Source organism: Nothoprocta perdicaria, unplaced genomic scaffold, assembly GCF_003342845.1.
Source record: "Nothoprocta perdicaria isolate Ctin4 unplaced genomic scaffold, notPer1 scaffold_280, whole genome shotgun sequence".
NCBI classification, from domain to species: Eukaryota; Metazoa; Chordata; class Aves; order Tinamiformes; family Tinamidae; genus Nothoprocta; species Nothoprocta perdicaria.
The window spans coordinates 77,463-92,122 of record NW_020455511.1 but is presented as its reverse complement, the minus strand read 5'-3'; the positions used below and the strand labels follow the sequence as shown (position 1 = coordinate 92,122).

At 39.3% G+C, this 14,660-nt stretch overlaps 1 protein-coding gene across 2 annotated transcripts in view; it reads left to right on the top strand.

The window, feature by feature from the left end:
• The window catches only part of KANK1 (KN motif and ankyrin repeat domains 1), a 93,708-nt gene that overhangs the window by 18,093 nt on the left and 60,955 nt on the right, over positions 1-14,660 (top strand). For both annotated transcript variants that reach the window (XM_026041263.1, XM_026041262.1), the window contains exon 2: positions 4,093-4,182. The gene's annotated coding sequence lies outside the window, so the exon portion shown is untranslated. The remainder of the gene's footprint in view (positions 1-4,092; positions 4,183-14,660) is intronic.

The window sequence follows — 14,660 nt, the reverse complement described above, 5'->3', positions numbered from 1 at the left end:
CTCAGTTCCTCATCCGAACATCGTAAAATCATATGATTACCTCTGGATAGCAGTGGACTTTCTTGCTGTTTGGCAAGAATTTCCATGATTATCAGTGTTCCTTTTTGTTTGTTTGTTTCTTTTTTTCCCTCTTTTTTTTTTTTTTTTCTTTCTGTTTGTTTGTTTTTAATGGACCAGTGTGAGGAGATGTGTATCTTTATGTGAGGAGATATCATACTATCAGAAGGTATTTGAAGGCTTCAATTTTCTTGAAGGTGTCTTCTTTCTGGGGACAGACGATGTTTGATATCTGATCAACATGTATAATTACCTGAGGGGAGTGTGCAAAGAAGATGAGGCCAAAGCCTTCTTGGTGGTGGCCAGTGACAGGACAAGGGGCAATGGGTACAAGGTGAAACCCAGGCAGCTCCATCTCCATGTGAGGAGGAACTTCTTCCCTGTGAGGGTGCCCGAGCCCTGGCACAGGCTGCCCAGGGAGGCAGTGGAGTCTCCTGCTCTGGAGATCTTCCCAGCCCACCTGGATGCCGCCCTGTGCCCCGTGCTCCAGGTGTCCCTGCTGGAGCAGGGGGCTGGACTGGATGAGCTCTAGAGGTCCCTTCCAACCTCAACCATCCTATGAGGAGTAATTTAATGGCACAGATCACTGCTGTGGGGAGATTCCCAGGCCAGCACAGTAGCCGTGTCATCATGGCACTCTGCCCGGATTAATCGGTGTCTCCTCAGGGTTAATTAGCACGGCACATTGTGCCATGCAGATGCAGCCTAGGCAATTTCCTTTAGCAATTAGGAGGCCTGATGCCAGTAAAATGTGCTAGGATTAAGTGTTGTTTTTGGCTCCTTAGTAGCTTTCTGTCCAAAAATACTTAGCATATATCCATTAAGAAGCACTGTCCTTGCCACTACCACTAGGAATAGTACTTCCAAAAAATCACTTTTTTTTTTTTGTCCCAACAAGAGTGTTTTCTGGTGCTATGCAATTGATCTTTAATTGACTTTGAAGTTCGAAGATGTCTGATGCAACATCTGAGACATATCTCAATATGTTATCCAGGCATGTCCTTGCAGCTGAGAGGGCTGGTGTTTTATCAGACCAGCATAATAAATTCCTCTTTAGATAACTGGATCTGGCTGTTATCTGTTAAAGGGAGGTGCATGTGTTGGCGGTATGTGTGGGAGGAGGTGTTGAACAATATTAAAATGGGAGAAGAGGATAAGATGGAATAGTCTTGTTAGAGATCTGTGGAGAACTTGTCAAATGAATACTCACATGGAAGAAGCAGACTTTAAATGGAAAGTTAGCAAGCGTTGCCTCCAGGGATTTAACAAACCCCCGCTACATATCAGTCTTTGTTTAAATGTAAAATATTGCCAAGGTTAAAGCTTCATGTGAAATGACAAGTTTATCAGCAAATTTGCTTCCCTTTGTATATGTAACCTCCCTGCTTAACTCTTTTGTGCTGTGTTTGTTTTTCTGCTTTTCTTTGCTTCCACTTAGCACCCAACTGTGCTAATCACTGAGCTTTTTTTCTTCTTTTTTTTGATCTGGAACTGAATTTAGTTTGTCACTTGCAAGTCTGAAGTAAGGAAGAAATGCAACTTTTTGATACAAGTGCATGTTCAAATTTTATTAGCAATATTCTCCATATGTATAAAATATTTATAAATATACATTTTTAAATTCTTTCTGTCGGAATCATCTACTATTAATGTTTTGAAAAATGGGTGTGCTGTGTAGCTTTCTGTTTTGGTTGGACTTGGACATGTAGGAGTGCGATGATTGCGTATGCACACATGTTATGATTTGTTTGGGCTAAAAAGCAAAAATGATGCATTCTTTTTATTTGTTTACATAAGATAGTGATTTGTGTGATAGGTTCTAGCCCCCCCAAAGACTTTTTATCTTTATTCAGCTCTCTTTGATGAAAAAAATTCTGTCAAAGAAGGTTGTTGATACTTGTTCAGCATGGTTCTTGAGCCACATCCTAGGCCTGGTTATGGTGTTGCTCACTTGCAATGCCATCAAACTCAACACAGTGCAGATTGATCCAACTCCCGCATGGGTATAAATATCATTGTAGTTGAATTCCTCAGTCTACCAGATGAAAAGTTTATGCTCGCAATGGGAGGACAGGCAAAGATGGATTCTTTTGGGATGGAATGAACCATAAAAAAAAACTTGACATGTATTATATGGACACAGTGCTTTTGATGTGGTAGTAGGAGTTTGCGCCTTTGAGCCATGGTCTTTGGTGCATGGTTACTATCCAGATGTCTGATGAGGGCTGAAGTCTTGAAGTGTCAGGTCAATGTTCTTCTGGCAAACTGCTTTTGAACTTTCCGTAAGAATGCAGCAGTTGTGGGAGTTTATATTACCAAGGAATACATGGCTGCAAGGATGTGATTTATGTTTCATCGTCTCCAGTCTCCTAATGCATGGCATAAATGGAGATACTTTAAAGAGTCTTGGAATGTACTCCCATTGAGTTGCAAGGAGGGTGTTTCTAAGATATTGGGGATCATTAATATGCAGTGTAAAAAAAAATCATATTTTACACAAGCATTTGAGTATATTTAGCCATACTGGGGCAGCGCAGGACAGGAAATAGTGGACTTCCTTTTGCTCTGTGCCATTGTAGAGCACCAGAAACTTTTTAAATTCTGGTCCATATCTCTACAGGTGTAACTACTTATCGTTACCAGCAAAGCGACACTTGACGCTTTTAGATTTCTTTTATAATAAATTATGCGGTTTTGACTTATCTTGGTAAATTGTAGGTTCTCCCACTTAGCTTGTGGGATCTCTGTCTGCTCTCTCAGACAGACATATTATTTTTCTTCAAATGTGGATTATTTAACCATGTGAAGTCAGTTCCCATTAGACTGTTTTAGAGATTTATAAGCAGGGTAGGATTAGAAAGCATGTGTTTGTAGCATTGACCTGTAACACTGCTTGAGCACCAGTCTTAACTTATAGTAATCTTTTAGTTTTTGCTCCTTGTTCCTCCTTTGTTTTCCATTAAGTTCACAGCTATGTAGATTTACAGATTGAGTCAATTAATTGTCTTGTGTGCCCATACCAAAGTTTTAGGTAAGACTTAAAACCTGCATGTAAGTGAAAATTGCCTTCAAAACTCTCCTGGATGGCCATGGTAGGTAACTTGAATCCCCTCAATACCTATCGGGTGTCCTAACAACATCTCTGGATAAATCTGCATTGGCATCCATCTAAAACAGGTCTTAAGCATGGCCTCAGGCTTATAGGATGTATCTGCAAGGTGGTTTGAGGCAGGATTTATAGGTGCGAGGACCAGCCTGGGCCTTGGACACTTCTGCCTGTGTGTATTTCTGTATGGGAGCCTGTGATTTGGGAAAAGTGTATTACTTGGAGAAATTAAACATTCCAAGTCATCTGGAATCGAGGAAAACAAAGAAACTAAAAGCATCCATACCTTGGTGAGGGAACATCTTAGGTAACTTCTTGAAGAAGAAAGGAAAAAGAGATGTCTTGCCTACTGCACATTACATTATGTTCAGGTATGAAGCTAACTGCAATTTTGAGTATCTTTTCTCAGTGCGGGTAAGAGTATGTGCAAGCCCATGCAGGATCAGAGCTAAAAGTCCTTTTTCTAGGGAGGTGAGACAAACTGGGTGTCTCTGTGTAGTCTATGAAAAGCTTACATAAATCTTTGATGTCTGTAGACATCCTGGGTTACATGGTACCATTTCTTAGCTCACCTGAGGCTTCCCTTATGTTTCCCAGCCAAAGTCAGTAGCTCAGGTTGCAGTTCCTTAAACATTTACTATTGCATTTCAGTAATTGGCATGGCTGGTGAATCCTGACGTGCCCAAGGCTTTGTTTCTGTGGATACACAAGGACTATTGTTTGAACAAAGAGTATCTAAGCCGAGAAAGCAGTCAAGGGCGACCAAAGTGTTCCAAGTTGTGACCAAAAGATTATTACTCAGCCTGTTTGTGGTTATTGGTAGCTTCATGGTTGGCAGCATGGCTTTACCTGGCATTTGCAGTTCCTAAGCATGTAATGTATTGCCCAATATATCTCATAGGTCATTTATTTCCGTCTCTTTTGTGCAGGATAACTTTGACGTTCCTGAACGTGCTGTCAAATGCTGAAGTGCTGAACTGAAAGCAAGAAGACCAGTACATTTGTTACGATATCTTAGGGTAAGATGTGATTTCTTTTGCTGAAGGGGGACAATAATATGGGAATGATAAACAGTGCTAATAAGAAATCTCTGCTTCTTGTGTTAGACCTGACTGCTGGTGTCTGTGAGTTAGATCAAAATTCATTGGGTTGATCAAGATCAAAGCTGGGGCAATGACGATTAAAGGAAACTCTGAAAGCTAGTGCTTGTTCTAAAGATTTTTTTTTTTTTTTTGCTATCAATTCTTGGACTCAGCCAGGTTTGACAGCTTCTGTTTCAAATGACATTTGGCTGTTTACCACAACCCTCTGAACTCCGCCATCCAGCCAGTTTTTGATCCACCCCACTGTTCAGTCATTTAACCCAAACTTCCTGAACTTCCTTATGAGGATGTTATGGGAGGCAGTGTTGAAAGCCTTGTTGATGTCCAGGTAGACAACATCCACTGCTCGCTCTTCATCCATCCAGCCGCTCATCCCATTATAGAAGGTTGCCTGGTTGGTTAAACATGACTTCCCTGTGGTGAATCCATACACACTACTCCTGATCACCTTCTTTTCCTTCACATGCCTAGAGATGGTCTCCAGGATGAGCTGTTCAGTCCTGTAGAGCAGCTCCTGCCTGCAGGACAGAGCTGGTTCTGCTTTCATCAGGATTTAGCATGGCAGCAACTTCACCAAATGCTGGGGACTGGTTGCCCCTCCACAGTGTTAAAGCGAGAAGACTTGGTCAAGTCTGGCTCATCACTTCTGTATTTCCAGTATTTCTGAATTTTAAGTTGAAACATGGGATTTTCCATCTCCATGTGAGGAGGAACTTCATCCCTGTGAGGGTGCCCGAGCCCTGGCACAGGCTGCCCAGGGAGGCTGTGGAGTCTCCTGCTCTGGAGATCTTCCCAACCCGCCTGGATGTTGCCCTGTGCCCCGTGCTCTGGGTGTCCCTGCTGGAGCAGGGAGTTGAACTAGATGATCCCTGATGTCCCTTCCCACCTCAACCCTTCTGTGATTCTCTCATTCTTGAGGTCACTGGACCAGCTCAGTCAGAATTTCCACCACTCTTTCCCTCCAAAAGTAATCAGTGGGCTTCAGTGGTCCATGAGATCCTTGTATCTGCACATCTGCGAAGGGGATATATTTTTGAGGAAAACATACCTAAGCTCATATAACCAGTGCTCACTGGACTGACATTGAGCAATCCTGAATGCAGAAGGAACATCAGAAGTCTACACCATGACCACAAATGACCTCCTGGTGGTGCTGCCATCCACATTCCAGCCTGTTGCACCTAAACTGACGTGTACTTAATATTATACACTTAAGTGCTGGAGCTGCCATGGTGTTGGGGACTGAGCGAAAACAACCAAATTTGGGACTGAAAACCACCAGTTGTGCCGTCTCAAGTTTAACCAGGGTTGTTGGACCTCAGTTCTTACTGGTGCTGTATATGTTTTTAAGGAGACTTTAGTGTGACATCAAGGTCTATGTAAATAAAAGCATTGTTTTGCTTTTCTGATTTATATCACTTGAGAAGCATTTTTCTTTTAAAAATGTATTAATCTCTGGAGCGCTCTAAATGTAAACAAAAGTGCTCAAAACTATTTTTACCTTTTTTGGTTATTTTGTTGTTAGAACTTGACTAGTTTGTCTCTGGACTTTCTGAGACAGTCAATTTCTAATACAGAAAACATTTTATTTTTCTGCTTCAGATTTTTAATTTTAATAAATTCAGAGTTTCTAGATATTGCATATCTTAAGTATATTATTTCTCTACATGTAAGGTACAAGAGCAACTCATCTTTTCTGTTAAATGCTCTACTTTTTTAAAGGAGGTGCCTGATTCACCAAGAACTGTGGCTTAGCATGCTAATAAAACTCACTTTATGCCTTTAAAATGTTTATTCAAAGTGGCCTGGCTAGCTTACAGTAGCTGTGTGGGTGGACTGTCCTTGAGTTTTGTAGACTTAATTTAGTACTACACAGTACCCAGTGATGGAAAACAGCTATAAATTGTCTGTGCGCAGCCATGCATTATTGATAAAGGATAGAATAAGCTCCACAATTTCTTTATTTGAAGTTGTTAGTGCAACAGCTGGGTGATTTAAGTGGTTTTTTTGTTCTTGGTTTTGTGTTTTTCTTTTCTTCCTCCCCCTGCTGCCCCCCCGGCCCATGTTGGCAGTGAAATATTTGTTCATTTTCAGTTCTGAATTTTGATTTGTGTGAATGTGAAAGCTTTTCTAACACACCAATTCTGACTGAAATGTTTCTGCAGGCTGGAAACAAGTTTAACTTTTGGGAGAGGTAGGCAAGCATAAAATCTGTATGCAGAAGGCAAGGCTCTTTTAATTATCATAAATATTCAGAAATAGAAAATGGAACATAAAGTGTTATATTAAATTAAATAATATATATATGATTTGGCACATTTTTAAAGAAAATACTTCACAGCGACTGCTTTAATTTTAGCACTTCTTCAAAGCTTTAAAAATCTCCACAGTTTTAAATTTGTCAGTTTTTTTTTTTGCTGACATTTATGATGAGTAGAGTCTACAGAACATAATTTGCATATAAAACTGTGCTGTAAACTAAACAGTTCTTTCCCTGTAGTTGAACAAAGGTACAATAAGCTGCTCAACACACTGGAAATTAAAATAAATAAATAAAAAGCCAGGAAAACTATCAAAATAAATAGTTTTCCCCACAAATGTGCAACCTAGAAGAATTTTTTCTGTGCTACAATCTCTGGAATGGGATCTTCTCCCAGATTATTATTCTAATATTGTAAGGGGAATGTACTATTTGTGACAAATAATGTATTGAGTATATAACAATTTAATTCCCTTTTCCTTCTGTGAATGCATAAATATCCTTCATTAGAAGTGTTACAAAACTCTAGCTTTTTTTTTTTTTTTCCTTCCTTTTTTCTTATGGATATTATTTTTGGATAGTAAAGTATGAATGTGCTTGATCTTCATGAGCTCTAGAGACATTTGTAATGTTTTCCTCTTTTCTGTGGGGAATTGCTGTGTATGAATTTAGCTCTATCATTACTGCCTTCTAAGCTAAAGAATGAATTAAAGAATTAACTAATGAAGTTAATTAAGCTGCTTGTGTAGTTTCAAATCTAGAGGCAGTAAAAGTATTGGGGGAGAGGACTAACATATTTGGCAGAGGATTGCTGGAGATTTATATTTGAAGATTACTTGTTTTTCAAAACTGATGAAAATCATGGGGTAAATCGAATACAGTGGCCATTAATGATTAAAATGCTATTAAAATGCTATATAAAGTTATGAATTCTAGCTCATTTTTGTAGTTCTCTGACTCTTTCAGTGCTAATATAAAATAATTTCTCTTAAAGGTGTATTTTGATACTATTTTGATAGCTATTTTGATAACTAAAGAACTAAATTTTGATAACTAAAGAACTATTTTGATAACTAAAGTCATGAGGTTTGGCTGATGCCATTGAGAGCTGCTTGGACAGGAGCAGAAAGTTTCAGACCATCAGATTGGTCTCTGATAATTCACAGAGATTACTGGAAGAGAAGTATTTTCCTGTAGCTTAGATGTCTCAGTGTAATTCAAACATCATAATACTGGAACCTTAAAATTCTGTAATGATTGAAGATGACATCTTTGATTGCATTTAAGAAGAAACATGAACAACTGGGTATCTAACACCCCTGTAAAACACTTCCTGATTTTTTTTTTCTCTCCAATATGAAGCTGTGGTAAGTTCTTATGTGGCAGAACAGGCTTCAGTCATTGTGAGTTTAAAATTTTATTCCAATACAGAAATTTCTAGAGAGTGGAAAATGCTTCTGATGGTGTGGTTTTTTTCTCTGAAACACAAATATTTTGGCAGTGGAGCATAATTTGCAAGTTCCTGGTGTTTAAGACAGCTGCTTTCTGTGGTGTTTCTAGGCATTATTGTAAAGAGATTATAAGAGAAGGAAACACCACAAGATACAAGACGCGTGTGTGGTCGCTCCCATCCCTACCCAGGTGCAACACCAAGCGCCTTGACAGTGACAAGCCCCAACCTGTGCTCTTGTAAGGGGAGGAAATCTTCTCTTCTTGCCATTCCCGCTGCTCTGAGTACAAAAAGACATAAAAAACTTGTTTGGGTGGGACAAATTTCAGCCGCATCTTTCAGGTTTGGTCAGTTGCAAGATCCTCCCGGTGCCTCCCTGTTGAGATCTGTAGCCTGTTGCCACCTGACAAGCTGAAGCTTTGGGTGGGATTAGTGCTGATTAAGAAACCTACTTCCTTTCCTATCTGTTCTCCTCCTTGGCTGAAGGATGTGTATTTTGTTAGCAAGACCTAAGTGCATCACAAAGGACAAACTTTTAATTATCTTCTCTCTTTTTTTTTTTTGTTACACCTTGTTTACATTCCCTAATTTAAAAGGGATTTGAATGATACTTAATTACATGTTAATTTCAGTGAATTACCACGATGATAGTGCTGTTACCTTCTCAGAGGGCTCCTTGGTGACAGAAATTGATGAGATCATTTAACAGACTGACTACATACTGAGGCCCTCCCTATTTGTCAGCTGGGAGGGTAATGATTTGATTTTCCCTTCAAAACTTGCTTCAAGTATTCCTAACCATGGTGTTCCTAACCATGATAACTCATGGAGTTTTGTCCTCATGAAGGATGCAGAAGACCAATTCAATTCATAATCCTCTTCTCCAAGAGCCACTTTTTTGGCTGCTCTTCCACAGTTTCTCTGCAATGTGGTGTACCAAGACATGCTGCCCATATATACCAATATATGTATAAAATATACATATATTTGGCTCTGGGGGCTTTCCTGGGCTTTCCTCCCATTTTCTCTTCAACACTGGATGTGCTGGGGTGTCAGTTCCACATCATGTGGACAGGGATAAGTTGTATGGGAGATAAAAACACGTGGTTACAAATGGCAGAGAAGTTGCTGGATGATCCGTGTTCCTTGGGCAGAATGGTGGTGCCTCCTGCTAATTACTAAATAATTGAAATAGCAGTTTGCTATGTGCTGTCTCCCTGCACGCTGTAACTAGCTGAAGCGTGGTCTGCTTTTAGTGCTCAGCTTTGCTTTGAAATGGAAAATGGAAGCATACAAGATCAAGCAGTACTTAAGATGTTTTTCAAGGTTCTACACCTTTCTGCTTTTTAGTCCAGAATTTCTTGTAGATCTGGAATACCAAGTTAGAAAACACGGTATTTTGTTTATATTAGTCTGTTTATATTGCTCTAGACATATAAACCATATTCCTGAAATTAATATACCTATGGGAAAAGCAATGTGGGAAGGTGAGGTTAAAAAGTGCACAGTGAAGCTTTTGTGCCTGGAGAACTCCATTTTAAGGGGACAGCATGACTGGCACAGAGCTATAGTATTATATATATATCATACACTTGAGGATTTTTCAATGGTTTTGTGGTGAGTACCTCTTCTCAGGAGCCACCACCTTGGCATGGAGCTTGCAGAGTTTTTGGGTGGAATGGAATCATAATTGAGCTTAATGGGTTTGCTTATTCCCACTTTCTGTGCCTGCTTTGCCATGGCCCTCAGGTGTTTTGAGATCACTTGCTGATGTGCTTGCTTTTCTGATGAAGATCCTCAGCCTGCTTAGAGCAGTGATGCCTCCGCAACTGGAATAAATGGTATCTTCTCCAATAAAGAAGGATGCATGGGAGTATGTGCATGGTGTTGCTTCCCATGGGTAGTCTCGAAGATTTGGACATGAGCCAGGTGACAAGCATGGTAGTGAGAAACAGGCATGGTGTTTAACATCTTTATAGATGGATGTTGCCACCAGGACTTTGGGAGGGGTGTTTGTGGGGATGCCCTCAAATGCAAGCCTTAAAATTGACTTTTTTTGGCAAGTGGGACTGAGAATCTGCTCCCTAGTAGCTTCTCCTGCTATGGTGGCTCTTGCTGTGTCAGTAGTGTTGCCTAGAGCCAGGACAAGGGGAGCAAAAAAACAAGGGGGATGAGGGGGGAAGTAGATGGAAAATGCATTTTAATTGTATTTCTGGCAGTACATTCCTGAAGCTGGAAAATGTCTGTGATCCAAGTGGTAAATGGGCCAAATTTGAAAAGGTTTTAAGAATTCTCTTCTTAAATCTATCCTCAAGAAATGACGTATTATGCTCATTGTGGCCAAATTAAAAAAAAAAAAAAGAAAATGTAGGCAAAGAGGGAAGCTGGTTTCTGACAAGATAATCCACATTTGTGAGCTGCACTGCTATCCCAGACTTGTTTCTCTGCTGCATCACTTCAGGTTGACTGCTTCCTTTCATTTTGCTCCAATTTTTTTGCAATAAAAATAATAAGCAGTGACCTTCATCTGTCTTGAAAGAAAAAAATATATTATTACAGCAGGATTCTTGACATTTTAAAAAGAAATGGAGAAGCCGGGAGTCATGCCTTTCAGAGTTGTTGTAATTGATGGAATTTCTACTCAGGGAGGAGTTTGGCTTGTTTAGTACAAGTTTGGCAGGAGAAGTATGCATCTCATTTTGTGTGTCTGTGTGTGTATATAAACTTTTGTCTGTGTGCTGTAAAGTGCTTTTAAAGTTGCTTTTAGACGTGGCTCAGATCAGATAAAGCAGGTAAGCATAGATTTAAATGCATTAATAATGTTGCTTGTTGAGGTCGGTTAGCTAGGTTTGGCATTTTAATTGAAAATGCATAGGAATAAAAGATGAGTGATTTTCCTTTTCTTCTGGGGAGTGATGTGCTAAAATCTTTTATGATCTGGGAATCTCCTTTTGGACAATGCAAGCAGATTTTCCTTATAGAAAAGAGGGAGCTATTGCTCTGTCCCATCGTAGGTGTCTAAATTACCTCACAATGCTTTAAGTATATTGGAAATAAGCTTTTTTATTTAGGGACCTAGAAGAAAAGTGCCCAGAAGTACAAAGAGTTTTGTGGGCAGTTGTCCAGAGAACTGGCCAGAGAACTTGAGAATATGCATGGGTAATGAATTGTGATCCAAAAAAAGGTAAACTTAAGAGTTTTCAGAGAGGAAAAATGTATGTCTTTCTTCTGTTGCGTTGAGAAAGTCCCTTCACATAACGAGGCTTGTCCCTCAGGAGGGGAGTTTCTGCCTACCTAATACTAGTCCAGCTTTAGCTGAGTTGCTAACCCCTCTGCACAGAACTGGTTTTTGAATATGCAAAAAAATTTAAGTGTTAAATATGCAAAGACTTGTACAAGGACTCTTGAGATCGGTAGTTTTGGTTGTTGTTTGTTTCAAAATTCTGAATATGTCAAGTAACAGATGCTTCAAATCCCGTCCTTTAGAAGGGAATTCTGTGAGCTGTATTCTGTCTGTGAAGAGCTATGTAGGCTGAGTTTCCAGTTCTCTCTTGTGTAAATAATTAAGTGCTGTCTAAATACCTAACTGCAGAATTTCTGATTCTTGGGCTAGGTGCTTCTGAAAAAGCTCTCCATGGATAATTGTCAAGATATTTCACTTAAGTCAGATGCAAGCTGACTACAGCAGTTGTTACTCAGAGAACCTCATCTCCTGATGCACATGATTTTCTTATGCAATTAATTAATATATAGGCAGGAGCACATACAAAACACAACAAAAAAGCATGCAAAGAGAAGACAGTTGTAAGAGTGGATTAAATATTTCAAAATTGGGAAAAAAAAAAAGCATGAAGTGAATGCTACTAGTTTTTTTCCCCCTACCCATTTCGGTAGCTGTGTATATGGTGGTGGAAAGAGCAGGAGTAGTTCCCAATCCGTCAGAAATACTCCATACCTGGCATGTGACTTTTCTCCTTCCCCACATATTCACGGTAAAGGTTCATGGAACAGGATTTTTGCTCAGCTTTGGCCAGCGCAGCGATTTTGGGACAAGTGGGAGGGAAAAATAGAGGTGTTACTGAGGAGATCGGTTGATTGATCGCTAGTTTTTAAATTCCAGGCGTTAAGTTGTGGGAGTGTCTTCCTAATAATGATGTGGTTAAAAGTAGTTTATAGTGGGGGTAAATGTGTTGGTATATAGTTAATCTGTACAGCCTACAGCTGTTTCTGTCTGTGTAAACCTCAGTAAATACGAAGATTCAGTTCCAGTTACAGAGATAAATTGGCAAAAACAAAGAGTTGTATTGAGAACTCCTGAACTCTGCCTTGGATTTTGTGTGTTGTTTTGCTGCAAGTTAACACCTGCCTCCTTGGTAGAGAGGTGGGTTTTTATTTTTTATTTTTTATTTTTTATTTTTTTATTTTTTATTTTTTATTTTTTATTTTTTATTTTTTATTTTTTATTTTTTATTTTTTATTTTTTATTTTTTATTTTTTATTTTTTATTTTTTAATGGAAAAATAGAACATTCTTTTTTTCCCCTCAATTTTTATTTTTGTTCAATATTTTCATTTTCTTTGCCTTTTCTCTACTCAGTCCTTAGGAATGGCCCTCTTAATTCCATACGGTTGTGTCTGTAGGCATCACCTTATACTTTGCGCTATGTAAGACGTGGTCCTGTTGCAGACAAACAAGTAAGCTGAAGGTGCTCCCCTTCACAAAACTGTATTGCTGCTATATTCACTATTAACACACCACGTGATGAGATAATTGTAGAAAAGGATTTTATGCCATCACTTGACTTCAGCTGAATGCTAGTGCCTAGTGAGGAGTTCCTTTTTGACAAGTGATCATTAAACACAACTTTAGTTATTTATGCTTGGAAAAGAAAAGCAGTGGTCTCAGGTGACTCCTTAGCCTGAGTTTTCCAGTGGATATTGAGGTGACTTACAGCAAATGCATCTCAGCAGGTAATACATGGTTTTTTTTTTTTTTTTTTTTTGGTGACTTTCATGTTTCTGAGCTTCTTAATGAGAATACTACATACTATTCTTTAGAACTGGAATACAGTATTAAAAACTAAAATGGCCTTGTCTTCCTTTAAATGTATTATTGCACTTGTAAATTTTTCTTTTTTTTTTCCCTAGGTAAGGTAGGAATTGCTGTTATGGAGGGCAGGATATCAGCACTTAGACGACTCATTTGCATTGCTCTGTGCTACTGCACAGCCAGGAACAGCAATGTTTGTCCATAGTCTCATCAGTTCCTGAATTTAGATCTCAGTTCTAGAAGATTTGTGGAAACTAGCATAGCAAGTCATATCAACAGTGCACAGATGTTGCAGATCTCTTGTACACTTTCACACACATTCCTGTTGCTCTCCTTTTTATTTATTTTCTTTTTTTTTTATCAAAAAGAATTAAGGATTTTTTTTTGGTTTATCACGTCTCCTGTAACGGGATGTTTATAAATACAGTAAATGAAGCCATTTCTTCTGGGAGTGACAAGTAGAAATAATTAGGTGAACTGCTGTTTAAAGCACAAACACCAACCGACCTCTGTGAAGAGGAGTGGGGATATTAGCAAAAGTTTGACCAGATGGCACCAGGCAAATTGCTCCCTTTCTTTCCTCTCCCACGGGTGCTTGTTCTGGACATTTGCAACACTTTTTCTCCAGTCTTAGCCTGAGTCCCTGGGTGTTTGTGTGGCAAACGAAGAGAGGAGTTGATATTATCTGGGAAGAAAAAGCGGGGAGGAGCAGGGCAAAAAGAGAGGGGAAAAAAAAAAAAGAAAAAAAGAGGGGGGAAAAAAAAAAAGAAAAAGGAGAGAGGCATTTATTCTTGGCTGGGGAAGTTTCCCAGTCCGGATCAAAGCTGTAGAGTTAGGAAAGCACAGTGAGCTGTGCTGAATGTGACTGGTGACTTAACAACAAACCAACCTGACAAAAGAAAAATTGCTGCTGTGTTAATGAAATGAACCCATTGAGTAAGTCTCTCCAGAGCCAGAACCTGTGTAAGGAAGGGAACAGAAGCGCACATGGTAACAGTCATTTATTTTAATTACTTTCTCTTTCAACACTGGCTGCCTTGTGCTTAGACTTTCAGAAGGACCAATCCACAAGTGTTGCATGCCGTTGCTTTTTCCTTTTCTTTCTTTTTTTCTTAAATTTAATGTTTATGCAATGGACAATGAAGTAAAATTATTCAGCTTAAAATAAAGATGCAGTAGTAGTTCATGTTTTAATGCATAAACACAAGAAGAAGACATAAAACATGCCCAAGATCATGGGTTCATTCTTTTGTTTAAATGAAGCAACTGATTCAGGTTGTCTCTTGACTGAGACATCTCCTGTCTCTTTTGTTTCTCTGTGTCCTTAAGGAATAAAGTAAGAATTCCTGCAGAGATTTTTGAGATATTTCTGTTACAGGTGCCAACAACTATTGATGCACCTTAAATCTGAACCCTTTCTGCCCTCTTCTGGGGAGAAGGGGGTCTTTGGCTCTGGACTCCAGTATTCTTACACATGTGAAAATGTCTAGTGTCCATTAAGTGGCTCTCTATTTTGATACCTACTGTGTAATTTAAAAGGCAATTAGCTATATGGGTGCCACACTGGAGTGCGAACGGATCAGAGGTCCTCAGAGTCAGCAACCCTGGCCAACCTCAGCATCTCCCAGATATTGC